This window comes from Anopheles gambiae, chromosome 3 (genome assembly GCF_943734735.2).
Source record: "Anopheles gambiae chromosome 3, idAnoGambNW_F1_1, whole genome shotgun sequence".
NCBI classification, from domain to species: domain Eukaryota; kingdom Metazoa; phylum Arthropoda; class Insecta; order Diptera; family Culicidae; genus Anopheles; species Anopheles gambiae.
The window spans coordinates 86,292,072-86,318,390 of record NC_064602.1 but is presented as its reverse complement, the minus strand read 5'-3'; the positions used below and the strand labels follow the sequence as shown (position 1 = coordinate 86,318,390).

At 44.2% G+C, this 26,319-nt stretch overlaps 1 protein-coding gene and 1 long non-coding RNA gene across 3 annotated transcripts in view; one reads left to right on the top strand and one right to left on the bottom strand.

Moving 5' to 3' along the window:
* Positions 1 to 2,621, bottom strand: part of LOC133393785 (uncharacterized) — a 344,205-nt gene extending 341,584 nt beyond the window's left edge. Inside the window, exon 1 of one of the 2 annotated variants that reach the window (XR_009766388.1) lies at positions 1,359 to 2,621. This is a non-coding gene — a long non-coding RNA (uncharacterized LOC133393785). The remainder of the gene's footprint in view (positions 1 to 1,358) is intronic. The other variant, XR_009766387.1, reaches the window with a different exon arrangement.
* Positions 1 to 26,319, top strand: part of LOC1271163 (protein scylla) — a 183,711-nt gene that overhangs the window by 137,926 nt on the left and 19,466 nt on the right. The window lies entirely within an intron of this gene.

Genomic DNA, 26,319 nt, shown 5'->3' with positions numbered 1-26,319 from the left:
CTAACGCTCCAATTTTTAAAATTTATTACAGCTTGTGCCTCTAAGACACCAATTTTTACCTCACTGTCTTTGTTTATTGTCTCTGAAATGTATTTTTTTAATGAACATTATTTTACATTATAGACATTATTTTACAATGTGCATAAATGTCTCTAATCGCTTTGTTGAAAACAACATTTTGTTCCAAAGCGATTGAATGAAAGATAAATCAATAAAAAAAATCATAAAAAATAATCCTTTTCATGTCTATATTAAAAATTGACGTGAAAAAATTTATATAATTTTATTATATAAAATAACAAGCTTATTTAAATGCTTTTACGATGTAACATATCCCATGTAATAAATTTAATAAAATACATTATAAAGATATCATGATTTCTACTACAGGTAAAAAAACCCAAACGACCTAAAATATATGAATTTTAGGCAAAAATCAATACAAACTGTCCACAAAAATTGGCGCCTTTCAAATTTAACGCCTTTTACTGTATTCTACCAACAATTCTCATTATAGATGCTTATATCTAGATGAGTAACCACAAGCCACACGTTTAGTGGGTAATTTTTCAACCGAAAATTAGAACACCATTACAATCGAATAATTTAAAACCATTTCTAAGCTGAACTATGAGATCATCGTGGAAAGCGAATTTGTCTCTCTTTCAAATATTGGGGATGACTAACCTTATCACAAACAGAGGAGGGGGGGAAGAGAGAGATGCCACTTTAACGGCCATATTAGGGTATAAGTGTAGGCTTTGTTTTTGAAGTCGTTATCGCCACCATCATCAACATCATCATGCTAACACGCTGGAACGGAATTTAATTGGGCCGATAAAAGAGAGCGAAGGAAATAAGTAAAAGGAACATTTCCTTTTCCCGGTCTTTTTTTTGTCTAGCTTTGCATATATGTAAAACAGAGCGAAGGGCTGGACTTTCGGGACCTATCTCTTAAGGTTTCAGCTGTCCGATCAGCTGCTTCAACGGTTTCTTCTCGCACAACCGGCCACGATGGTTGCGTTTATAGACCACAGGGGGGGAAACCACCACCACAGCACAGAAAAGCATAGTAGTCCATGTACCGAAACCCCGTTGCCATGCAGTCAAGTCAGCAGAGGCAAAAGCACCATTTACATATCAAATGATGATGCAATCGAAAGTCGGCGGTGCAATAAATTCGGACCTCAGAGAATCCCTCCTACTGGTCGAGGGTAATTAGTGGCGATCGAATTCTTAGGCGTAAGGTTTCACTCATCATTCCAGCTCCTTCACGATGACGAGCTGATACAGACCCAGACAGACACAGACCCTTCGAATGTGTCGTTGGGGTGAAACAAGTGACCAATGTTGCCTACCTTGTCTTACTCTTACTTCACATTCCGTCAGCACTGTGCGAAGGTCAGGGAGAGCTGCTACTACGGGCGGAGATGCGTTCGCTCACGTACTCCACCATTTCTTTCACTGTATGGGTGTACCACAATCAACAACAAGGAAACAACAACCAAAAAACACACATACGTAAAAACCGCACAGAAAACAACAGCCGTTTTGCTGTAAAATCGCGCGCGCACGCTCGATTACTTCTTGCGGGCTGATAATGACTCAAACCTTCCCTCTTCATTACGTTATCGCCGGAGGCACGACGCTATCGAAAAACAACACACACACACACACACACTACCACTTACCGGCAGATGTATGCGTGCGTACATTACACCGCGGCGGCGTACGTGCAAAATTACACTGCGACCTACTAATACACAAACGCGCACTGAACGGCTTTTGCACGCATCATTGCCTACTGTGACTAAGCTGCTGAGTGTGTGTGTTTTTTTTACTGCCTTCTTCAGCTAATCACCTTAGCACCAGGTCGTCTGACGGTTAATGCAGGCATGGCTGTATGTGTGCGTGCGTCCGTGCCTGTGTACGGCGGGTTGTCATTCGACGCGCAACCCTAAACTCGCTTGACATTAAAATCTATTTATAGATGCCTATTTCGCACGTTTGCCGAACTGATTACACGCTGATTTGAGTTCCTGTGCCCGCACGCTTGTGCTTGCTTTTTAATTTCATGCGAATGATATCATACACTATCAGCTAGTTGTAGGAGCCAGTACCTGTATACCCCCCTCTCGCCTGCTGGCTCCTGTTCAAATGGTACTTCAAATCAGGGGTTTTCAAGGTCAGCGCTGAGTCAACGGCAACCGCATGCAGACCACGCGGTGGCACGCGATTCTAGACCGTTCCCGGCACGGCGTACGTAAACCGTGAGGTCTCTCGTCCTCTCTCCCTCTCTTTCTCTCTCCCTCGCTCTGTTTCGTGACACAAGGTTACTGCCACCAAACAAGAAGCAGGCTCCCGGAGCCGCTGCCTTTGCTGGGTTGTGCTCTGTTGCTAGGTGAGGTCACAGCTATTGTGGCCACCATCATCACCACGTGGTGATTCCTTCCGCACGAAAAAAAAAACGGTTCCCTGACGTTGCATCAGAAATGTGGCACGGGTCTATGTGAGGTGTAATCACGGGTGAAGAAGTAGAAATACCCACCTAGGAACGAATGATGCAATCTAGAATGGCACTTTCACTGCTGTTCTGATTGGCGATACATTTCCGCCCCGAAACAGAGTAAACAAATAGCAATGTGCTTTGGGGCCTTTGGAAGGGGTAGGGGGGCGTTGGAGGGTATCTTTACATGATGCCAATTAAAAACACGGGTAGTCCCGCAGCGTGCTGCAGCTGCTCGCGACCGTGCTGCTGATGCAAGTCGTGAAATTCCGGGATGATGAAAGACGGTCGCTTTTTTGTGAAAGCTTATCAATAGAGGACAGCTGGGCTGATGAGTGGGCTACATTTTTTGCAACTTTTTAACTCTAACACCTTTAAAGGCTAGAGTAATAAGGTGGGACAGGGATTATCCGTCATGCTCCTGAATGATTAAAAATAAATGATGATAAATCACTAAAGAAACATCAAACTGAATCTAAATGTATTTATGTAATTATTTATTTGTATATTTTAAATCACTTTTCAAACTTTGCATTATTGCTTCTTCTCACATCAGCATCCACCGTATCGAATAATCTTTAGTGTTGCCTCAACAACTTGTATTTCTTTCTTTTTTCGTCAGATATATTTAGTTTAGATTCACTTAGTTCATTACTTTTTTCTGTCAATTTACATGTTCAAGTTGTAAATGCAAAATAGTTAAAAGAAGTATAATGTACTTTGAAGCAACTTCCATTGATTGTGTTTGATTGTGATATTTTTGAGCTGTAAGACAAATCATTTTCAAATGCAAAATGTTATTAATTAACACACTATACCCATTGCTAACAATTATTATCCAGCAACAAGGAATCGATGCAACTTTTTATTTAACAAACAGCTGTAATTTGAATATAATTTTATAAAAAATATATAAAAAAAAGTTGCCCTCATATTACAAATTCATCTCGGTATTAAAAATGGATTGAGAATCACTGCATTCCTGCAACAAACTACCGACTACTACAGTTTGTTAAGGTATTGGTGCAGCATTTGATAGAAAGACTTGTTTGCTCGCTCACAACTATTCGATCGGGCGAGATTAAAGTAGTTGTTTGTCACGCTATTTTTGTGCTCCAACCCGATTGAAGACCTATTTTGACGAGAAATCGTCTTCGTCCTCGCCGTCGTCGTCGTTGGCGTTGGCGTCATTTTCGTTCGTTCGTGGGACCGACTTGTTTGTTTCACGGTTGGCTGTTTGCCTGGCCCGTCGCCGGCTAACGTCACCCCGATCGTCGCCAGATGATGTGCAATGCTGATTTCAACCGATGCTGATAAGCAAACGTACGGTGGGCAGAAAGTAATGGAGAAAAATAGCAAATTCATACAAATTTAATGACCATAGTACTACAACAAATACCTGTTTTTGTGCATTCTCTTTAAACGAACGATGGGTAGTTTAAAAGGCTCCTAAAGGCCTCGTTTAAAACAACAATCCAACTGGACGTGAAGGGAGGGTAGCAAACACTCTAACAAAACAAGACACTGCTGGTTCCTGTTCTGATATGCTTCAGTGCTAAAATCTGTTTCCTTCCCGAAAATTTACTCACCAATATAAAGCCTGCCCTGTCGGGAATAAGTAAGTTGTAATAACAATTGCCCTCTCGGTAAAGTAAGAAACTTGCAAGAGATGATTAAGATTCGGTGTCGTTTTCCCAATTCCGACATCCCTCCATTTCTCCACTCCCGGAAGCATCCTTCGGAGCGTTCGTACAGCCTCAGCCGGATGTGAGCGGAAAACGCAAGCTCCCTGCATTGCGTTGCAAGTAACAACTTTAGAGCCTATTAAAGTCATGTCAAATATCTTCCCCTGGGTCGCCTCTCACTCCAGGAAGTTTTCAAGACTGTAAGAAAGAAGAGTCCTGTCGTTGTCATCGGCACCGTTTTCCCTGGGTTTCCTGGGAGGATGACCCAGAGCAGGGGGGGCACCATTATCGTACACCAGTTTGGCTTCCGCCACAACTCCCGCCTGTCTGCTCTGTACAGGGCTATTCTTCGTCAATCGCCCTCATGAAAAAGCCTCGGAAGCCTCAGATTTCCTCCAAAAACCTTCCCGAGACGGGGACGCTTACAGGGACGCTCGCTCCGTGACCTGTCAAAAACTGAACTCCAACAATCTGACAGCAGCAGCAGCAGCAAGCAGTGCCTGCTGCAGATTACGTCGTCGTTTTTTGGAGAGTTTTTGGCAGTTTTAAAACCTGTCACTGTAAAGAGCCAACAGCCACAGACACGGCCACACTGCTTTGCAGTGCAGCCGCTTTACCAACGTTTGTCCGGACGACGACAAACTTTCCGATTTCTTGGAAGTAAGAAGACCCCCATTTACTACTAAAGGGTGGTGGGGGGGGAGGGGAGTCTTCATCCATGGCACCCCGACCCTCCGTTGTGGAGAGTGGGTGTACTGTGTGCTCTCTACTGCTCGCTGTAACTTCAAACCGCCCGCAGAAGAAAAAGAGCACCACGAAGAACCGAAAGCCCTGAGATGAAGTTTAATGTTCAATTGTTTTGCGATGCCACTCTCAATCACCTCGCCCCGGCCTCAGCCCGCTTTTACAACCCTACAAAAGCGAAACCGGTTCTTGAATTTCTCCACCGCGTTCGCTTTGCACGTCTCCCAAAACCCTGCCTTGAAAGAAGCCGGCCGATCATCATCATCAGCTGATGATGATGGAACGGATGTATGTTCGGTGCGCATGGGGGCTGAAACGAAGGTGGGCGGTGGGGTAGAAACCACGGCTTATGCTGCGATTCGATGCTGCTAAGCCGAGGTAGCATAAAATGTTAGAGAGTAGAGTTCGTCTGCCACCCTTTCTACCCTTGCACCACCCGCTAATGTTGAGTTTGTTGAGATTGTTTAATTTAATTTTCCACTTCTTCTTCATGAAAAACTCAACCCTCGATTGTATACATTTTGCTGTGGCGGTGCACACAGTGTGGACCTCCTGCTTACACTGCAGCGCTAGCCAACATTGCTCGCTCTTTCTTACACATACAGCGCAATCCAAGCAATAAACCCGTTTGCCGGCCGGTTTGAGAAGAGTTGATCTTAGCAACCATGGCATGAGGGTTTTTCGAGGTGTAAAGGGACGAGATCTTTGCGGCCTGTGCCCGTTTCGTGCGTTTTCTTTCTCGTAGTTTGCGTTTTCCCGATATTAACACAGAGAATAAGAGCGACAGAGAGAGAGCATGAAGGAAGTTTACAAGACAGAAGAAGACAGGGAGAGAAAAAAACATCTACTTCCAACAGCGGAGTAACTTCTTTGCGATCTGCGCGATGGTAATAACGATGATGATGTTGATCATCATCACCACCGTCATCTTCATCATAATCTCGTGTGTTTTTTTTCAGTGTGCTCGGTGCCGGTTCTCTGCGCCCTTGGAGTGTGTCCGTGCCACACCCACGACTCTATCGAAGCTTTTGCTGTCCATCTTCAAACTTTACACCTTACTTCTTTCCCGGCTGGCGGATGGTGGATGATCTTTTCTTGATTTTGTTTCCCGAGCAACGAATTTAACTTTCTCAACATCAACTTCATTCGGCGGCGGTATTGAGCGGCCGGGCAGAAGATGATCTTACGAATCTTTTGGAAATAGCACACCAAAAAACACCAAATCTTTCTGTTGATTCTGTTCCTCTGATGATGATGATGAGAGAAGAACTTCCTAAGAGGAGTGCGGGATGCCCTGATTACGTCTTGGCTGGTCATAGCCACCGGTTTTACGTTCTCCAGAATCGAAGATTCGCTCCGGAACCCGCAGAACACACGGAGTTCCGGTTACGTTTTATTTTTCATTAGCGCTGCCCTTAATTCCCTTAATTTTGTAGGCTTTTTTGTAATTACTGGAGAAACTCTAAAACAATATAAAGCATGAAGTTCCAATGTATCTTTCTTCTACCAACTATATGCCAATGCCATCCAACGCCCATGTTCGGTACCGATTTAATCAACACACCGAATTGGTCCTCCCGCTGCGATCCTTTTCCTTTATTTTGTTTGATGGTCAAGGCAAGGATCAGGAATAGGAAACGTAACGTAAAATTTAGGAATTTTCCATAACGGCTTTACGCCACAACACGCACAACCAAAACCTCGACCGACCATAGCAACACCGACCTTCCCTAACACATAGCTCTCCACTTATTTTCCTTATTCCCTGTGAGGGTTTTTTCGTTGCTGGAAATTTTCCATCATCCTTCCCTTTTGTGCGCTTTGTGCTTCGTCCTTGTTGCACTCTCTACCCCTGCCAATGCAGCTACAGCAAAGGATAGGCAAAGACCGACCCTGCCATGGTGCGTACGTGCGGTAATGCATGTTCTCGCTCGCCTCTACCCGGGCTTCCAACCAAGCCCTCGAACCGGCACATCATCATCGCTCGCTAGCCCGTCAAGCGGTTTGACGTCGGTGTGTGAGTATGTGTGTATGTGTGTGTGCATGTGCATCGAACGTTAGAACGATCGTTTAACAGCTTGATAGCCGGCTAAGACGGTGTAGCGATCGGTGGTGACGTGCGGGGGTACGTGATTGCACAGAATCATTGCAGTTTAAACTGCACGTCAACAACAGATCACCTCGAACGGCGATGTCTTGTGTGTGTGTGTCTGTCTGACTGCTCGTTTTATTGCGTACAGTCATTCAAGCGATCATTAATCGACTAAGATTCTTTCACTTGCACGTCCCCGACTCGGGATGCCGGGACGGTAATTATTGTTCTTCAATAAGTGCGTTGAAAGGCATCGACTCCCGAGGCCCCATGCACCCCAACGATTGGAAAAAGCATACTACGGTGTATTGATTTAATGGTAAATGTGGTCCCCGAACCAACCTGCTCCCCTTCGGTCTTTATCGATAGTAAAATAAATGATTTGTGTTAGTATGAAACGGGCTGATGTAACTTGTAATACGGGTTGAAGTAGAAACGAATGATGACAGTTAGGAAGGGAAAACGGGTTAGTACCCGTGACTAATTAAAACACTCATTTAATTACATCATGTGTGATAGTTACTGAGTGTTGACTATTGTAGAAATAGGTCTTTATTATCAGAAAGCCCACACTTCGTTTGTATAGCCTTGAAATGACAGTTCTCTTGCGTACATCGATGATGATTGTTTTCGTTGCAATGTCCTTATGTCCTTCTCTCTTTGTGTCGTTCAAAGATCCTTCATCAGGTATTCAGTAAGGATTGATGTTTTGATTGTACACGATCCCTTGATGATCTTCATCCTTCTTTCAAGGTCTAATCTCGGCCTTTACCTACGTCTGAAAGAGAGCTTAAGATTCCGACAGCGAGAACGCATTCTTCAAGAACAGATTTTGGAGAATATCGTCATCTCTCTTTCTCTGCTATTTGACACCTCATCTCGATCGGTCAAAATCATGTTGATCCAGCACTGGCTGGAGGATATTAAATATTCTGTTCTATGTGTTGAACATCATGCGATGTTGACTTGATGATGATTTTTGGAGACTGCAAGTTTTAGTCAAATTATATTTGTACTTTATGTTTATCCAATTCTTCACAAACGAAGTTCCGAAGGACACTTTTTCGAGCATTTCAGAGATCATCGCCCTCGCCCTTCTGCTGCACTCAATCAAACATCGTCATTAAACTTATTGCTGCAGTAATAACACGTTTTGCTCGCGTCTGCCCAGTTTGCCGCAGTCTCATCAGACTCATCAGACTCCAAATTCCACGGTACGGCCATCAAAAACCTTCCAACCACTGCGAACGATTTCACCCACTCATGCTCGCTACCGCTCATTATGCTCAGACGGACCAAGTGAAATGATGAAACTTTTGTTTCGATTTTCCAAAAGCCCCCAGTTTTCCCCCCATAGCCCGCACCGCACACCGGCGACACTGAAATGCAAATAATAGAAAGAGGCAGCAACGAAAAAAAACCAACAAAACTAAAGCATGTTGGTTAATTTAACGCGTACGCGTTGCAGTTGGAAATAAAAGTATCGCCTAGGTAAGCGTGCATGTGCATGTGTGCGTGTGTGTGTGTATTAACGGGGAAATCATTACCGTTAGAGGTGCATGAATCATACGTGAATCGTCATCAGCATCGTCATCATCATCGTCGTCATGATCGTTGTGAACATCATCCTGTAACAAAGACCTCCGGCCATCGTACCGGGGTGCGCGTCTGGGTGCCCCGGGGGCTGGGTACAGATGAGTAATGAGACGACCATTACACCGTGTTCATACTGATTGCTGCTGCAATCGTGCAGCAACACTACAATTGGATTAACGTGTGTGTTCGCTAGTGCTATGCGTTTTTGCTTCGCTTTGTGTGTGTCTTTTTTTTTGTACGAAACCCGAACCGGGAACGGAAGAGTCTTATAACAGCACCAGTTTACCGTTGACGTTAGTCGCGCTTTAATTGTTCATTCAATTATAAGGAGGTCTTTGTTTGCAGGGAGGGGGGGGCAACAGCTCGTTTGCCAGGTTTGACGGGGTGCGAAAGAATGCTGAAGGCATTGTCAATGCACAAAGTCAGCCGATTCCGGGGCATTGATGAATCATTACAGGAGTTGCATTGATTGTTGGTAAAAATGTTTGGTGTAATCAAATTATAGGTATGCTCTAAATCTTTAAATGCATACGAGTATTCCTCTTTCCGGAGTTATTTTTACTCTACGCCGAATAATGCTGTAAATAATATTGCAATACAGATTGATATGTAACAAAGATTGAGCAAATGCCAAGTCGCGACGTCAGCTCAGAGTTATTTTTTGGTATTTTACTTTACGTTTGGCTATTTGAAGCTTTGTATTCCGGAAAATCAATGAACTATAAATAAACTGATGGATACATAAACACATTATAATAGGACTTTTGAAGGAATTATATGTAGTTGCAATAGAATAAATATCTGAGAATCGTCATTTACTTCGATAGTCGTATAACACATGTTCATCTGTAGGCAGAATTGCCACTGCCCTACATTTGCACACTGTTTTAACGCTTCATTCCTACAAAAATCCCCACATGATTCCAATATTGAGACAAAAGTTGTGTCTTTTAATAAGCAATATTTAAGTTTGGATTAGTTAAAATAGACAAAATTTTCATTATTAACAAATCTTCTATAATTAAATAAGTAGGTCTTAGTGGGACGCATTACAGGCACTAGTTTCAAAAAGTTCAATGAGAATGGGGAGACAATGATCAATTAATATCTCTAGCTAAAATTGGGGCTTTTTAGCTGCAACTAACTAAAAAAGTTCATAAAATTCATTTCAAAACTTCCCATTCACGATGCAATTGAATCTCTCCAACTGATAAATTGAGAAGATCAATTGTAGTAACATACCTTATTTAGGATTTTTGGAGAAATTTGGAGGATGTTTTTTTGGAAGAAATTGGGAGGATGGACAAGAAAATGATTGCATTACAAATGTAAAAACATTTTTATTCTATATGTTATGTTATTTGATGAAGGCATTAACGTATCCTTTTATGTCGAAGAGAGTATAGAGTGTGTTAAAATAGCATTGCACAGTCTAATAGACTCTGTAGAGCTTAATTCTCAATTTAAAGCATATTAATCATACAGCTCGTTGAAGACCTTTCTGACCATTATGTTGGTCCATAGTTACGGGACATAATTTTGACATATTGCAACTTGATAATGGACCCACAACTAGAAGTTATCCAAGTCGTGCTGTGCACGGCTCCTCTAACTACACCAGTGTCCGTCAAACCGCTAAAAGGTAGAAGAAAAGCAGCAACTCGCCACTTACTGCCATTTGTGCCCCGTTTTCCCGAGCAACTCACTCACCTCACGTCGCGACCTGTGTCATCGGCGATGCTGCGGCGATGTTGCTCACGCAATTTCTCTGCTCCCGGCAGCGGAGTTTGTCGATTCCGTCCGTTAATCATGTCTTCGACTTGCCATTTTATCGTCGTTATCGTATCGTCTTTTGCCCTGCGCGCACACGCATACAATGTGCTGGGGGCTGGGTGCTTTGTTTCGCATGCTCTCTCCACCCACATGTTCCCCAGCGTTGTATGCGTGCGTGTGCGTATGTGTGTTCTCTCGATGTTCCCTTGGCCATCAGCCGGGCCGATGTTTGCCGCGGCCCCGGGTACGGGATGGATCGAATTACTGAAAATCATATTTGCCTCCGCTTTAAAAGTGTAAGGTTTTTAGTTTAAGTTTCGCTGGCTTTTGTCTGTCCTTTTTTCGCTCGTGGTGCTGTTTTCTTTTCCATCTCCGTGCTTCACTCACACGTACACGCACCGAGCCTCGTTCGGGGTCTGGTGGTGTTACTTGTTTTCTCTTCTTTTCTTTTCGCTCTGCTCTTTGCCGTTTATTTCAGCTTTATACTTTTTTTCCTTTCCTCTTCTACTGCTTCCCATTTTATGTGTTTCGTTATGTTTTGCCTTCTCTCTTGTGTATGTTTGTATGCAGGCGTTTTTTTTATCGTGCTTCCATCGATCGATACCATGCTTTTTTATGCTGCTTGCTTATGCTTCACTGGAGGAGTTTTTCTTTCTGTTTGATTCCTTTCCATACTTCTACGCTAACTTCTTCTCAATTTTCGGCTCAGATTTTGGTTTAGTACGGTTGCTAAGTTTCGTTTTGCTTCCTCCCTAGCAAATGCTTCCCGAAGTCCGCTTCCAAAACGAGGCTCCGAGAAACCGATGATGTTGATGATGATGATGATGGGTTTTTTTAATTCTGTTTTCTCCTGTTTTGCGCTCTGCCCCATCCATTTGCGTTCGGTTTTGGTTTGAATCTTCTACCAGCTTTTTGGGGCATGTACTTTGCCCCCCCACCCATCAGCTGGGGTAGAGGAAATCGAAGACGTCGATTTTAGGGAAGACACCGTATCGCCTCCCTCTTAGGACCGATGTAATGTGACCACATCACGTCACGATCGGCTGCTCGGTGTGATTTCGCTACGGGGATCCAACGTTTACGGCCGGGAAGGGCGACACGAAAAGCGAAAACGACGAACGATCTCCCTACAAGGGAGACAGTCTTGTTTTGGGACGCGAGGACCAGTTTGTCGACGTCCAGTTTCCCTTGCCCTTGCCCTAATGGGTGAAAACCATCAACCAATCTAGCAGGCGGAAGGAGCAATGAAAAAGAAAAAGGTACAAACGGAAAACTAAATGCTCAGAATGCGCATCCTGCTTCTTCTTTTTTGTGCTGCTGCGCGAACTGCTAATTGATGCAATTTTGTGCGGAGCAAAAGCGCACTCCTGAAGGAACTTGTTCTGTTGACGCGTTTCGTATCGCGTTTGGTTCCAGTTTCCCCCGTAACACACACACGCTCAATCCCGCAGGTAGCCACAGGAAGCAGCCGTACAAATGCATCCGCCAGCGAACATCAATCGGTTGTGGTGAGGAGAGTTAAAACAACAACCAGAAAAAGAAAGCCAAAAAAAGTGGCACAGGTTGCTCACAGGATGAAGCGAAGTAAGCAAAAACAACAACAAAAAAACACATCCCAAAATTGCCCAATTTAATATGGAAGAAAAACAAAAATAAAAAAACAAGCAAAATCAAGCAAAAACAAAAAGAATGCAAAAAGTGTATGATGATTTTTGAAGCTGAAAAACAGCAAAAAGAAATCAGAAAAGAAGACGTAAAGTAAAAAGGAACATATAGGAGAAAATAAAAACACAGCAGCTAAAGAAGGACCGTGCTGTTGTAATTGAAAGATTGAAAACACAGGAAGAATGAATGGGATAATTTTTGTTTGGGAACTTGTATGATATGATGATAGTTTCAAGATGCGGAAGAAACAACGGACGAAGCAAGTAGGAGGATCGGCAGAAAAGGTAGATAAATCTGAAAATTACGCGAGGAAACAATTACACTTTACACGTTTGGGGCCCAAAATTGGCAGAAAGGAATATTGGATTGTTCCGACAAGAGCGAATGGAAGGGAAGGAAAGAATCGCACAAGTTGTCATTTATTTAAGTGTACGTTTAATTCTCGATTCAAAGGAACAAGCATAATGACGCTTAAAATTACACATTACTCTGAATTCTAGAATAGTTTCGAGTGTTCTAGAATGTTCGCGAATGTTCCAGGCTTTTCTCGTTTAAAATAGAACCTTTCTAGTTCTTTCTAACCATTACTTCTCTGTTAGTTTTCGGTTTCACCATATCCACATTTTGAATCCACTATCTGGCCGCATGCCTGTCTCGTAATCAGTACTGTTGCTATCCGGAGACTTTGATTGCATTTTTCGGCCAACTATCTTATCTGCACGTTCGAGGTGGTTTTTGAGGTTCGCTTAGCTCCAATGCCGACGTAGAAGGGTTCAAAACACACCCTCGATAAGCATGGTAAGGGGGAACCGGGAACGTGCCGGAACACGTTCCATCATGCCCGCACGTGAAGCGAGTTGGCCGTGCGTCATACGGCAACACTCCGACCGAGTCGTCTTTGATTTCCAACGTCGATCTCCAAACGATCTTCAATACGATCTCACTCACTCCCCCATTCGTACGGTGGTTAGTTCACGTTCCATCGTCGCCATCATCATCATCATCCTCGCCGTCAGCTTATGGAGGTATTCTTGTTAGGTTCTCGCATTTCAACGCTGCTCGCTGTGTCCCGTGGCCTGGCCTGGGCTTCTTCCTACCCGAGGGCCCATTTCAGCAGGATTTCCAACGACCAACATCACCACCACCACCACCAGCAGCACGTTTGGAGAGATTGGAAGTCGTGAAAACAAACAAGCAATGGCCGTGAAGTCGTATCCCACATCCACGGCCTAAGACGGCAACCGGGCCAGAGGGTGCCGTTTGGTCGTTTTAAAACCGTTCTTCAGCATCCTGCCCGACTGTTTGTCGTACAGTTTTTGCTAGCCAGTGCGCTAGCTCGAGCTGTTTCGGTAGCAGTAGAGAGGGGCGAGCTAAAAACCACTTCCCAAACGTCCCAATGCACACCGAAAGTGACATAAAGAGACAGCCAGCATTAGCGGAAGGGGTGGGCAGGCGACGACGGGTTGTTCGTCGTTCGCTAGGCACGAGTTAGGAGCTTCAAGACGAGCCTCAGCAGTCAGACCGAAGCTGAACCGAGATGGCCATCTCGAGCAGAGCAGTGCAGTGCCAGCGAAGAAAGGGCGTACAAGATAAGGAGGCAAACCAGGCACCAGGCAAGAAGGCAAGTGTTAATAAGAACACAGGGCAATGCACACAAACACACACACACATAGACGAACTGCACATACCCACTTGCTTGCGCTGGCCGCGGTTCCAAGGAGTGGGAAAAAAGTGAAACGAAAAAAACACACCCCGTGACCCGCTCCTGCGCCGCGTCCTATACACCCCGACGCTGGTACACTCTCGCATGGTGTCATCGGGTGGATAATGGGCCTGCAGAATGACACACAGCGGCAACCAAGACGGCGACGACGACGACAACGACGACTTTTAAGAAACCTTCTGCCGTCTCCCTCATTCCCCTCATTTTGACGACCCCTTGGATATAAGGGAAGGATGAAAACCTCGCGTAAGGTGACACTATTACCACGGCAGGGAACCACGGGATCTTCGGAGCAATTTGACTCCGACCGACGACTGCCAAAGAAGTCCGACCCAAGAACCCATCACATAGAAGAACGGTATGTATGCCTGGTGCGTGTGTGGCTGTATCGGCTTTACAAAGCCGCATGTATTTGATATTCCCCCCGCGATGTGCCTGATGAGTCAATATTTGTGCAAGTTTCAACAGGTTTTTTTTCTTGTTAGGCTCGTTGGTGCTTTCAACTTCATCTTCAACCTCCGGAGTCATGTCTCCGGAGGTGTCTTCGTGAGCTGCGAGGCTTTTGCTTCTTCGTGTATGTCTCCCTCCGCTGGACTCCTTTGCATTTCCGAACATTTGCGTTGGAAAAACAATGACGCCCTCTCGACGCATCGCTCTTCCATCTTTGCCGCGCTGTTCGGGATGTAATAACCGTGCAATGAGGCAGGACGACGTCTTCAGGAATAGCCGAGTACCAAGGAACTCTCCTCCGTCGAGCCCATCCCAAAATCCCAACCCAATCATTTGCCCGTGTGTATGTGAGTGAGTGCTGGAAATACATTAGATCGTTCTGCCCCGGCTCAGACCGAGTGCGTGGAAAAGGCAAGTCAAAAGTTAAGGGTGCGGCCAGGTCACACTCTTTAAAGGTACGGGGAGGATACACACACGGTTACACTATCTCACCAGCAAACCGATTCTAGTCAAAAGTTAATACAAGAAGAGACCATAGTCTGAGAAGAGGACGTTGAAATCGCTGTAACTGATGTTTTTTGGGGTCTGCCGGAGGTTCCGATTGGCTTCGAATAGTGTGTTGCAAAGGCAGAGGTAAAGGAGTTCTTATGTAAGCTGGCACGGGCTCGAACGAAAACCCCTTCGTACATTGAGAGCGAGTGAGAAAGAGAGAGAAAGAATACCAGCGACGTGTCCAACGTTACGACCGCTGCATGCATACTAATATGCTCAATCATTTTTCTTAATTTATTATTCACAATCTGGATTCAATCTTTCGCTTTAAGCATCCCCGTGCTTCCCTGTGTGCTTCGGTCAGCTGAGACCGTCCGAACATTATAACAAAAAAAACCGTGCAAGAAAGGCAAAGAAACGTATACGAGACGTGACGAGAGTGCCGACGTTCGTAGAGTGGCTCAAAACAACCCTGTGTGCCTGCCTCTTGGTGTCCGTCCAGTTCTACCAACCCCCTTTAGAAGTAAAGTTATTGCAGCCCTGATCTAGAAATCTCTAAAGGAGGAGGCAGTTGGTGTGTTGGTTCTATTATTTTTTTGCGTCTAGATATAAGTAGGCTTACAGTAAGGGTGTGGAGAGGTATTGCTATGCGAGCAACGGGCACAATGGACATGTTAAGGAGTTTGTGAAGCACCGTCTTGACTAAAATTAAAACACAAATGACTTTGATGAGCTCAAAATATTCTTAAAATACCTTTGCAGGGATTACCTAGCCAATTTCGCATCGCTAAAGTGTTATCTACTTGTCAAAAGATGTATGAAGCAATTTGTAACAATATTTAATGAATTATTTTACAATTTTTACTATTGCATCCATATATTTTTTATGAATAACAGCTCCAAATAGGTTAAACTCATTTCGAGTTTGTTCAATATGTGTAGTAGTGATGGTATAAAGGGCGAACATCTGATATGTCCATCTTGCCTCGTATTCTCATGCGCTTACAGCCTACATAGAGTAACCAACTATATTGAACAAACTGAAAAGAAACGGCAGGAGGACACATTCAAACTAAGCATGACCACCACTGGGATTGGGATAGGTTTGGAGATCTTGTTGCGATCTTTGTTTTGTTCGAGGGAGTCTTCCTGGCAGTGTTCTTTAGGATATTTTGTGTGTTTTACTTTATCTGCTTATTACACAACAATTCTGTTCCAAAAGCCCTTAGCCAACTGTGTGTCTTCTTCCCAAACCTTCGATCAGTCCAAGATCTTTCATCCAGTCCTTTGTGTGTGTGCGTACGTCGATGCTATATTTATGAATATAGCCGTTACTGATTGCTCTCCGTACTCTTCAATTAAAGCAATGTAGTCTTTATTGTTTTCTGCTTCTCCTCTTGCACGCACAGGCCTTCGTACAGCAGACTGCTCCAATGCTCCTCCGAAGAGGGTTTTTTTTTTACAGCACAAAGGCAGCACTCTGTTTTCAGCTGATGATGATGATGATGGGGATGATGGTCAGCCGGTCTGCTTGTCGAGTAGAGGTGAGTGTAAAAAAAAATAGTATCGAGCGAAGAAAACGTATACGGCAGAACATGGCCCGCGGGCGTCGGCGATGAGCTAACGCAACGCAGCAGCAGCAGCAGCAGCACACCCTGTCGCGGAATTGGCAAACCGGCGGAGAGAAGTAGCTTTCTTGCTTTTGCCGTTCTTGTAGTGTAGTTTTTTTTCCTTCTTTTTTTTTTGCTTTCTAACAACCATCCAAAGCCTGTTCGGACACGAATGGACAGGCGTTCGATAGGTTTGGTTTATGGCATGGTGGCCTAACCATGCTATAGTACGACTGGTTGTGCGTTAAAACAGCCGGCGATCCTACCTTCCTTCTAGCAGGAATAGAAGAGGAACATTTTTTGAAGGATTTTTAACACACACAAAACACACACACACACACACACCTACACATTCCCAGCGGTTGTCTGCTCATGAAGATGTTTCGGCGTGCTTGAAGTAAATTAAAATTTATTTACCCAATAATACCCGGTCTCGCAAAACCGAAACGAAGGTGCGGATCCAGCCTGAAGACGGGTGCGGGTCTTTCGATACGCAGCCCTTTTTCGATACGCAGCTTGATCAAACGAAAACCAGAACCACGAGTCGAGGGAATCGAAATCGAGCACCAGAACCACACACGAGATAGATAGTCGAGGTTAAATTGAGGACGCGCTGGGGCCGGGTTGGAATTTGAAATATTTCTTTCGATACGGTTTCCTCTATATGTTTTTTCCCCCTATGTCCCGATCCTTCTAATCGGGAAGATTTAAGGTAATGGGAGGTCGGTGGGAGTCGTTTGGGAAGATTTGGTCCGTATTTTGTTGTAACCGGCGAGATGACTCAAACAAGCAGCGGGCGTATATTCCGTGGTTTTGTTTTTAACCAAGACATATGGCACACAGGCAGGCCGCAGCAGTTTGGTATCTAAAAATAGAAGTCCAAAATTCCGGAGCAGTTCCAGCCCGCTTGACAACTTGCGCACTGGGAAAGTGCACCCGATGCAGTTCCATTGGCGTCACGAGCACGCTCCGCGTGATATGCAGTTTGATAACAATGCAAACCCCGTTTTACGTAATGCACTCGATGCACACCGAAAAGATGCCTCTGTCTCTGTTCAAGATGTCCAGGACGGCGTGCAAAATTTCGAGTGCGTCTAGGTTGGCGTTAAGCTTCCACTTCCCGAGCTTCCACTCCGAGATACGAGACGAGACGGCCGGAGGACACACGGGCTCTTATCACCCATCCCACCGGAACCTCGTTTGCTAGCGTGTCGATGGTATTGATAGGACGGTTCCTGATTAGATCCAGCAAGGTTTGCTCATTCGTTCGGTTCGGTTGTTTGTTTGTTTGTTTGTCTGTCCCTCGGTGCGGAGACCTTGTCAACACACGGCTAGCGAAGACTGATAATGCTCTCCCCGTACAACCCTCTTCTGTTGGTGACTCCATTTACGGACAGTCTGTCTAGCTTCAAACTCCCCAAGCCCCAAGTGGATGACACTATCGGTGTCCCCGAGTACGATTGGGATTGTAACTGAATCATGATGCTGCCCAGGCGATGTAGAGAGACAGTGTTTGCAAATGCGACCGAAAACCGATCGATCATAGCAGATCGCTGTGCAGCAGGATCTTTCGCTTTGGAAAAGGGAATGATGTCGTTTTTTAACAATTCACATCTCCAGTCTTCACATATGTGTCTCCTGTCTAGCACGGGTAAAGCGAAAAAGGCGAAAGTACAGACACGCATACACAAACAGGCACAAACAGTAGGCAAAAACGGTTCGTCGCCAGGCGCAGGCTGTTACTAAGGTGCCCTCACTGCCCGCACAGCCGCGACAAGAACCGTTTTGGTGGGCCTATGATGTGGTTCTCAAACCTTGCAGGGGGTTTTAGGCCGGGGTTTCAGCAGAGACAGGGGGCAAGAGATATCCGAAAGGGCACAGCATGGAAAAAGGGCATGTAAAACACACAAACACAAGTGAGCAGAGAAAAAGAGAGAGAGAGAGAGAGACAGACGTTTCGGTAATGGTATTTGTTGGGAAGAGAGTGATGTCCCAAACATGGTGATGTTGCTGTTTGTACATGGTGAAAATGAATAAGTGTTAGCTCTCTATCTCTATCTATCTATCTCACTCCGTCTCTCCTTCTTTACAGCACAATCTCCGGTAGGAAGAGCACGGATCCGGGGTAATTACTGTACTGAAAAATTCATTGAATTCTCCGGGCACTCTCCCGGTGCTGCCCAGCCCTTTGCCTCGGCGAAGTCTGTGGGCCAGGGTCGCCGATGGGAAAACGCACTTCCCCGGAACGGCACACAGGCAATAAAAAGCACACATCAGTAGCAGCAGACAAGGGACGTCTCCGATGTGGGTACAACAGCGTTAGGGGTACGCGAGAAAAGTCATTTCAGTTCCGCGCAACTGCAACTTCCTCACGAAACTGCAAAACCTCGTACGTGTACGGCAAACGCAGCTCAAAGTTTGAACTTCCTCTTTCGAACAGCGACAACAAAAAGAAACCCACCTACATCGGGGGAACCGGGGAAACTTCAAACGAGGTAAAACCCGACCCGAAACTAATGCCACAAGCACCATTCGCGCGGGATACCATAATGGAGGAATAGAGACCTAATTGTTTGAGCGGAAATGCGCGATCGTTGAAGATCATCCATGACCGACACAGACATCTCTCCCTAATCCCTCGCCTTTTGCTTTTTCTCTCTGTCTCTCTTGCCCTTGTCGGTACTGGTCTAGCCCTGTGCATCCGATACCATATGTGCGTATTTTCCCCCGAAAAACGAAGCATGTTCTTGTGGCCTTGGTCGTGTCGACAGTTCGCCGTAGTCATCCCAATACCGTTTGCACCTTGAAACGCAAACCGCACACGATCGGGCAGATGCCAGAGAGACTCTGCTCTTGTTTGACCGGCTTTACGTGTACGTGTGCTATACAGCTGATCATCAACAGCAGTACATCAGCGAGCTACCTTACAGCACACGCGATAATGCTGAGTGTTCCGAATGGGGGGCTCGCCACCGGGAACGTGTGATGGTGGGCCATTTTTAGCCACAGCACTTCACACAACTCTCGTGCATCGTGTTTGAGGAGGCAAATACAAGAAAGAAGAAGCAAAAAGAGACAGAAAGAATCGAAATAAACTGATAGGACCGAAGTACAGGGACCCCTCATGCACCTTCGGACGTTGCGATTCTACCTAGATAGGGTGAGTGAGAGGGAGCCCTAAATATGACGCGTGACGCGTGTTGAATGATTTTTCATGTAGCCTCTATGTACCGACAATACTGCTTTCCACAATCGAGCTCAATGATAAAAGCAAAGCTGACAACACAACGGCACAGACGCACAGCTCTTTGGGAGAAGAAATTGACAGCCACGATGAAACTGGGCAGGCCGGCCATGATAAGCATAATTGATAAGTTCCAGCTGACCGCCAGAAAACACCAGAAATTGCTTGGAACCGGTTGTTGTTCCTACCTTCCTATTCCATGCACTTTAACGTATCAGAGGAAGTGTATGAAGATGCAACAGCAAGGAAGTGGAAGTAGCCGCCAACTGCCTCCATATTCACATAAAAATTGAGCTCTCCGAAAATAAAAAAAATACACAACAGCAAGCAACTAAACGTAATATGGCCAATTTATAGGAACGTTTTTACAACCAACCGCCGATACAGTTCCCCGTTTATTTGTTCCAAGTGCAGTCATCCGCTCGGCTTGGGAAGGTGTTCGGGGTTGTGTTTTTTATTTACCTTCCTCTGCTAAGCCACGCAGGTCCGAAAACCCCTGTTCGGGCGTGTAAATGATTGAGGGAAAAAAGGGGTTTTTGCTGTAATTTCCCTGTTCGATTTCGTTCAACGTCCAAGAATTTTATTGAAGCGTACGAAGAGACCTTTACAACACTTTTACAAAACTGCAGATCACTTTATTGCACACACACGTACATACAGAACGGGGATCGTGTGTAGTGCAGTGTAGTCGTAGTGCTCAAAGTCATTGGGTAGCGTTTTCAACTTTGTAGAACTTCCAATTTTATTATATGTGTCAGGTGAAAAGGGTTGTTTGCGGCCAAACGGCGAGGATCTGCTTATCATCCACTTTTGTCGCAGATTTTATAATTTCCGTAACTCCAACTCATTACAGCGTCCGCCGACACGTCGTCAGAGGCGTCGTCTTCGTCGCTGACGTGTCCGGGAAGGGCATAGGGCATAGGGCATATTGGATTCTAATAGCTTTCGTCATTAAGCGGACGCCGGACATGGTCCACACTTTGGCGACGCTTGCCGAAAAGCTGGTTCCGATGTGAGTGTTATACTTGTAGCAAATTCAGCAAGCATTGCTTTATGATCATGTGTGCTGTTCTTGTTTGCCGAACTGCAATGTAAAGGTGTTTTTTTATGGAATGCAATATTCTTAACAGGGTCTAGTTATTGCGTTATTGTCACAGTCTGGTTTAAATTAGTCGAATTGGTTGTTTTTTATTTGTTACATCGTTGGGATCAGAGTTTGTAAAACACCAATAAATGAGCGGGTTTTCCAATAATAAAAGGGAAAAATATGCCTTTCGTAAAGATGGATACAGTTCGGGCAGACAGGGCTCTATTGACGTTATGTCTGTGAAAGTCACATAAATTTGTTTTTATAGTTGGTTAAGGGTGTTAATTCAATGCAGCATGTGAGGCCTTTTTTGTACTGTCTAGGGTATGGGTTCGGATATGATAAGATTACTCTCATAAAAGAGCAATCTTAGTGTAGGCAGAAGCCGCTACGATGGTTTAATACAGGTAGAAGCATAATTAATTCACAGTTTAAATTTAATTGAAATTAAGGAGAAAAGAACATTTAGTACAATTATTCAACAATTCAGCATTTTAACTGAAATTTCCACATGAAAATAACAAAATAATCCCAATAAATGCTGAAATTTTTCCTACAAAGGCAAATTCTTAGTATTTACTTCATCAAATGGGATTATCTCTCGATGGATTTCATCTTTGATACAATTCCAAACGCTTGCAGCCTTGTAAGACACGTCCTTTTTTATTAGTTGACTTTAAATTTTAAAGAATCGTTTAAAAAAGTAGTAATACTATTGCATTTTGTAGGTTTTCTTGGTCATATGAGTAGATCTCCCTCGGTTACCCATAGATAGCCTCATCGAATCCAGAAATGCCTATTACCTGGGAAAAGACAAGCTTTCTGTGCCTAATTTTAGGTTTTTTAATAGATAATTCTTATTAAGTACTTTTATTTGGGCTTTCGCTTGGAAGTAAACCCAACCATTTATCTGAATAAATAATCATTTACTGCGCGTGTCTCAAAAAACATTGCTCTTATGTTCTTCATAAACTAATATTTCCAAAAAGTAAGTACTCGAACGTTTGAGAATTACCATAATTGTGTTTGATAATTATGTCTGATGTCAGCAAATGGTTGCTCTCACATCCACTTATCGTAAACCAACTCATCCGAAGCTCAGTTAAAGTTACATCTTTAGTGATTTGGTATTTTATTAGTGTGCCTTCCTTTGAGCGGCACTAGAATTTGTTATCGCACCCATGCCCGGAAGAGCAAGCACCCAGAAAGCGTACTAATCTTACACTTTTAACCTCAAATAAATGGCGGTAGCCAACAAAGAAAAAACTATATGCATCACAGCAATATACAAGCAATTGAATGCATTAAATTCACCGTAAAATAACTATTGGAACAAACAGCAGGGAAGGCCGGCAGGTAAGACATCAGCATGATGGTTGAGCTTTATGTGCCGGCCGTTACACACATCTCGCCAGCCTGTTTAAATCATTCATGAAGAGGCGCGTGAGTGAGAAGTATTTTTCATCAGTTCGAGAGAAAAAAAATCCATTAAATAAACATCTTACTTCCAAAGAAAAAGGAAAAAACACACACACACACCCAGGAAGAGATAAGGAAAATTGAAGAATTTCCCCATAAGGCACTCGGCGCTCCGCAATCAGCCTGGAAGCCCATCATCAGCCCAAGAGCTTGCTTGCAGCTCGGCTTAAAATCGTTTCCCAAAAGCAGCTTCAACACCATGTGGGTGGAACACAATGTTCCTCCCTTCTTGCTCGCCCGTTCCTCTCGACTGCAAAGCCCAAAGCAAAGAATGCAACCGGGAGAAAGTAAATTCCTTCGGTTCGCTTCTTACTGCCGGGCGAGATAAAAATCGACCTTATCTGTCTCTCCTTCAGCCGCATCCAACCGGATGAGTCAGAGCCGGCAAGATGTTCCGGGTGGTTGCGGTCTCTGTGTTTTATGGCGGTTTTGTGGGCATCAGCCGGTGGAGCCGGTACGGCCAAATGGGAAGGAGGATGGGGAAGTCGGAAGTCGGAAAACGCGAACAAAACACGTAAAAACTTACGGGGCAATTTTATTCGTGCGTTACGGTCACGTAGCTAGCAGGAAGGGAGGCGATGGTGGTGGTGGTGGTGGTGGCATATACCACCACCTCCAAACCCCTACGTTTTGTGCGCCCCGTCCCGAAACCACCGGGCTTGTATGTTTTGTCCATTTTTTGACCATTTCGGGCTCAACAAACCGGAACACGCATATCGTAACTGGCCCGGTGTTTCATCAGCTGCAAGCAGCGAGCTGATGCGAGGCGCATTTGCAATAGCAACAGCAGCGAAAAAAAAATAAAGGAGAGCAAAAGGAAATACTAGAAACAGTTACAAACCGACACAGAAAAAAAACACGTCATAGAGAACGAACAGCAAAGGGGGTAGTAAAAAAAAACGAGCGTGTACTTAAGCTTAAATGCTGCCCCGGCTTGAGGTGCTCCACCATTAGTGGAGCAGCACCATCAGCTGGGTTGCATCATCATCATCATCATCATCATCATGGCAAGAAGTGGTAGCCAGAACAAAATTCTACACGAGCCACGAAAGCAGATTGATTTGCCAGTAAAAACCCGGAACCCGGAGTGAATAAAATTCACCTTCGATAAGATATTTACACGCAGCGATGCACTCGAACGAAAGCTCAGATTCCTCAACCTTTTAAATACGATGACTGCCAGAATAAAATCAAAACCTGCAAGATTTTTTTTTAAACACATTTCGGATCTCTCTTTGGACACGGGAAGCATTTTCCATGGGGCATTTTTCTCATTGGCATGTACATGTTCCGGATCGCAGTGTGTATTTGTAGCTGTGTGTATGTGGTTTGGTTTTGTTCACTTCTTTCCTTATTACATTCGAATTTTCTTCACGCAATTTCCCCGGGGGCGAACGGAGCTTGTGGAAGTTTGTTGCATCAGTAAGTTAGCGAAATAGCCGTGTTTTTTGTTGTGCTGTGGTAGTGGTTGCACCTTTGTGCCAGCGTATGGCTTCCTGCCCGTCGTATTAGAGCACCTATTTTCACACTAATGTCTTGCCACTTCTGTTTGATCGATTCTCGGTCCTAACTTAACGCATTTTTTAAATAATTCTTAAATACTTAGGTAACCAACAAGACAATATTGAATTCCTGTGTTCGGTCTGTCGTCTCGTTTTGGAAGAAAATATATAATTTACACTCTTATTACAATCTACTCTCTGTGATCTTATTTGTGCTATCATAGAAGAAACTCCCTTCAAAGCTGGAACAAAATATTGTTCATTATTTGTTGGCAAGCGCGACTTAGGGGTAGCACTGCAACCATTTGTTCTAAATAAATAATTTGCCTATTTTCCTTTGAATTTGCTTATAGCTTGAGCACTGAACCACTGAACCTTACATTTTAGTCATCACTGGCGTGATGTGTTTAGTGTTCAACCTAATATTATCATACTTTAACTTTTGCTCACTTATTTCTTTTTTTAATTCCGTATGAACGACTTCCTGAACTTGGCTTCAGAATCTAATTTTCACGGATACATAGAATCACTCCTACTTGCAGGCTTTTCTCCCGGGGATGTAACGTTTCTCCCACTTCATGATTTTTTAAATATTATCTAGGCATAAGAAACATTTCAAAATCTGACACTAAAATTCTACCTCAATATTTACAGTGCTTGCCGGGCACCGAAAGAACTGCCATCATCATACAACACAGTGACAGAGAGGTTGAAATCGATCACATTAAGGTGACTTCACCCATTTCCATTTCGTGTCTACACTTTTACAATAGCGAAAAACAAAACGCCGAAAAGGATACTAAAAAACTCCTATAAAACCTGCCGTCCATTTTACGGCTCGCGAGTAATTTTCCACTATAAAAATCACCACTCATTAACGAGCGCCGGTAGGACAACGGAAAACAGAGCCGAAAATAAATCCTCAATTCCAACGTTGCTTTTTATAGCGCTTCAAGACAAGGCCTCCAGTCAAAGCCCAGGAGTGCAGGGGTTTTTTTTTGTCTTCGTACTGAAGCCACCCAAAAGAAGCTTCCTTTGGGGTACCGTAAAAGTGCTACAAACTCAACTCAAAAAAACCAAAATCCTTCACATTATCGCCTGGTTTTTCGTTCGTGTGTGTTTGTTTAATTGTGTGTTTTATTCCTTCTACCACTGCTTCTAATCCCTTTTCTGTCTCTTGCCTCTCTCCGTGTTGGGAAATTCGATTTTATTGTAGGAGGCGCCACAAAAGCCACGTACAATGTACGTATCGGCCCGGCTGAAAGGCATCTTTTCCTATTATTACACCCATTCATACCGTCTACCGGTGATCATGATGATTGCTTGGGTAGTTTTATAGCTCTCCCGCAACCGAAAAAATGTATTTTCGATCAAACCTTTTGCAATTCTGCAAACACCCAAAAACGGTCCAAAGACTAATGTCGTCTATTAAATAGAGAAGACAGATAGATAGGAAAAATTCAACCAAGCACACAGTTTAACATTCCTCATCTCGTGGGAAGATGATACTCTAGGTACATGGAAGGAACTATATTCTACCTCGGCATCTCTACACTCGGGTAGTGAATCGACAACTCCCAAGACATAAAAAACAGATTTATTTGCTAATATTACTCCGGAAATTTCCGTCCCTACAAATGATTCTACCTTCGTATTTTGAGAGGTACAAAACACAAAACACTTTTCTTGAGCTCACTTCACTACCCCGGCGTGGCAACTCCTTGTCCTACGTTATCTTCCACATACTTCCTTATTCCCTGCAAATTCCCCCTTGTTTTGGGGTTTGCAATTGTACCCAAATCGCGTGATCGAAACGTGCTCTAATCATCAGACGGATCTCGAACGATGATAAAACGGAGCTTCCAGTGCATCTTATCGGGGGCCCTGGGGCTTTGGGCTGGGTATCGAACGATGGTTGTAATCCGTTTTGGCAAAAGGATTACATCAAACAAAACAGTCAGCCAGTGCAAATCATTGCCGTACGTCACTTGGCAAAAGAGATTTAAAGCAGTAGGAGCAGAGTGCTATTAAATGATAAGCATTTGCTTAGTCAGAGATTGGTACAAAAAAACCACAAAATTAGGTTTTGATTTTGGATGAGCTGTATTGGCTTTTTTTCGATTTTTTTTATCACAATCAAACAATTTACTAGAAATGAAATTCTAATTCCACTTTTACAAGTAGAAGTCTCCCTTGCTGTGCTCTCGTCAAAAAAAGACCAAATTGGTAAGGCATCTAACACCAACACCAATTGAAGCTATTAATAGAGTTGTGAGGTTTTTTTTGGGCTGCATTTTGAAGCCCACACGCAATTCCGGCACACTCACAGAAAGGGAGGCCATCTTTTGGCCGTTCCAAATCCCCAGCACTAACACTAGCACTGGAGAGTGGATAGGGATAGATAGAAAAAAAAAACACTCAAATATCGCCTACGATCGATCATACGATCAGCCTGTCGACCAACCGGGTGAAAGCAGCGCCAGATCAGGTGATCGAGGTCGAGCCTTCGAATCCTTTTGTTCTGCCGCAGTATCCCAGGGGCAAAGGAATTATTTAACCAACAAAAAAAGAGCCTCTAGCCTGCGTGTGTGGTCCGGCAGGCAACTTCTAAGTCTAAGTGTTAAGGTGAGCGCAAAGGCACCAACAACCAGTTGAAGCTTATCGTTCAGTG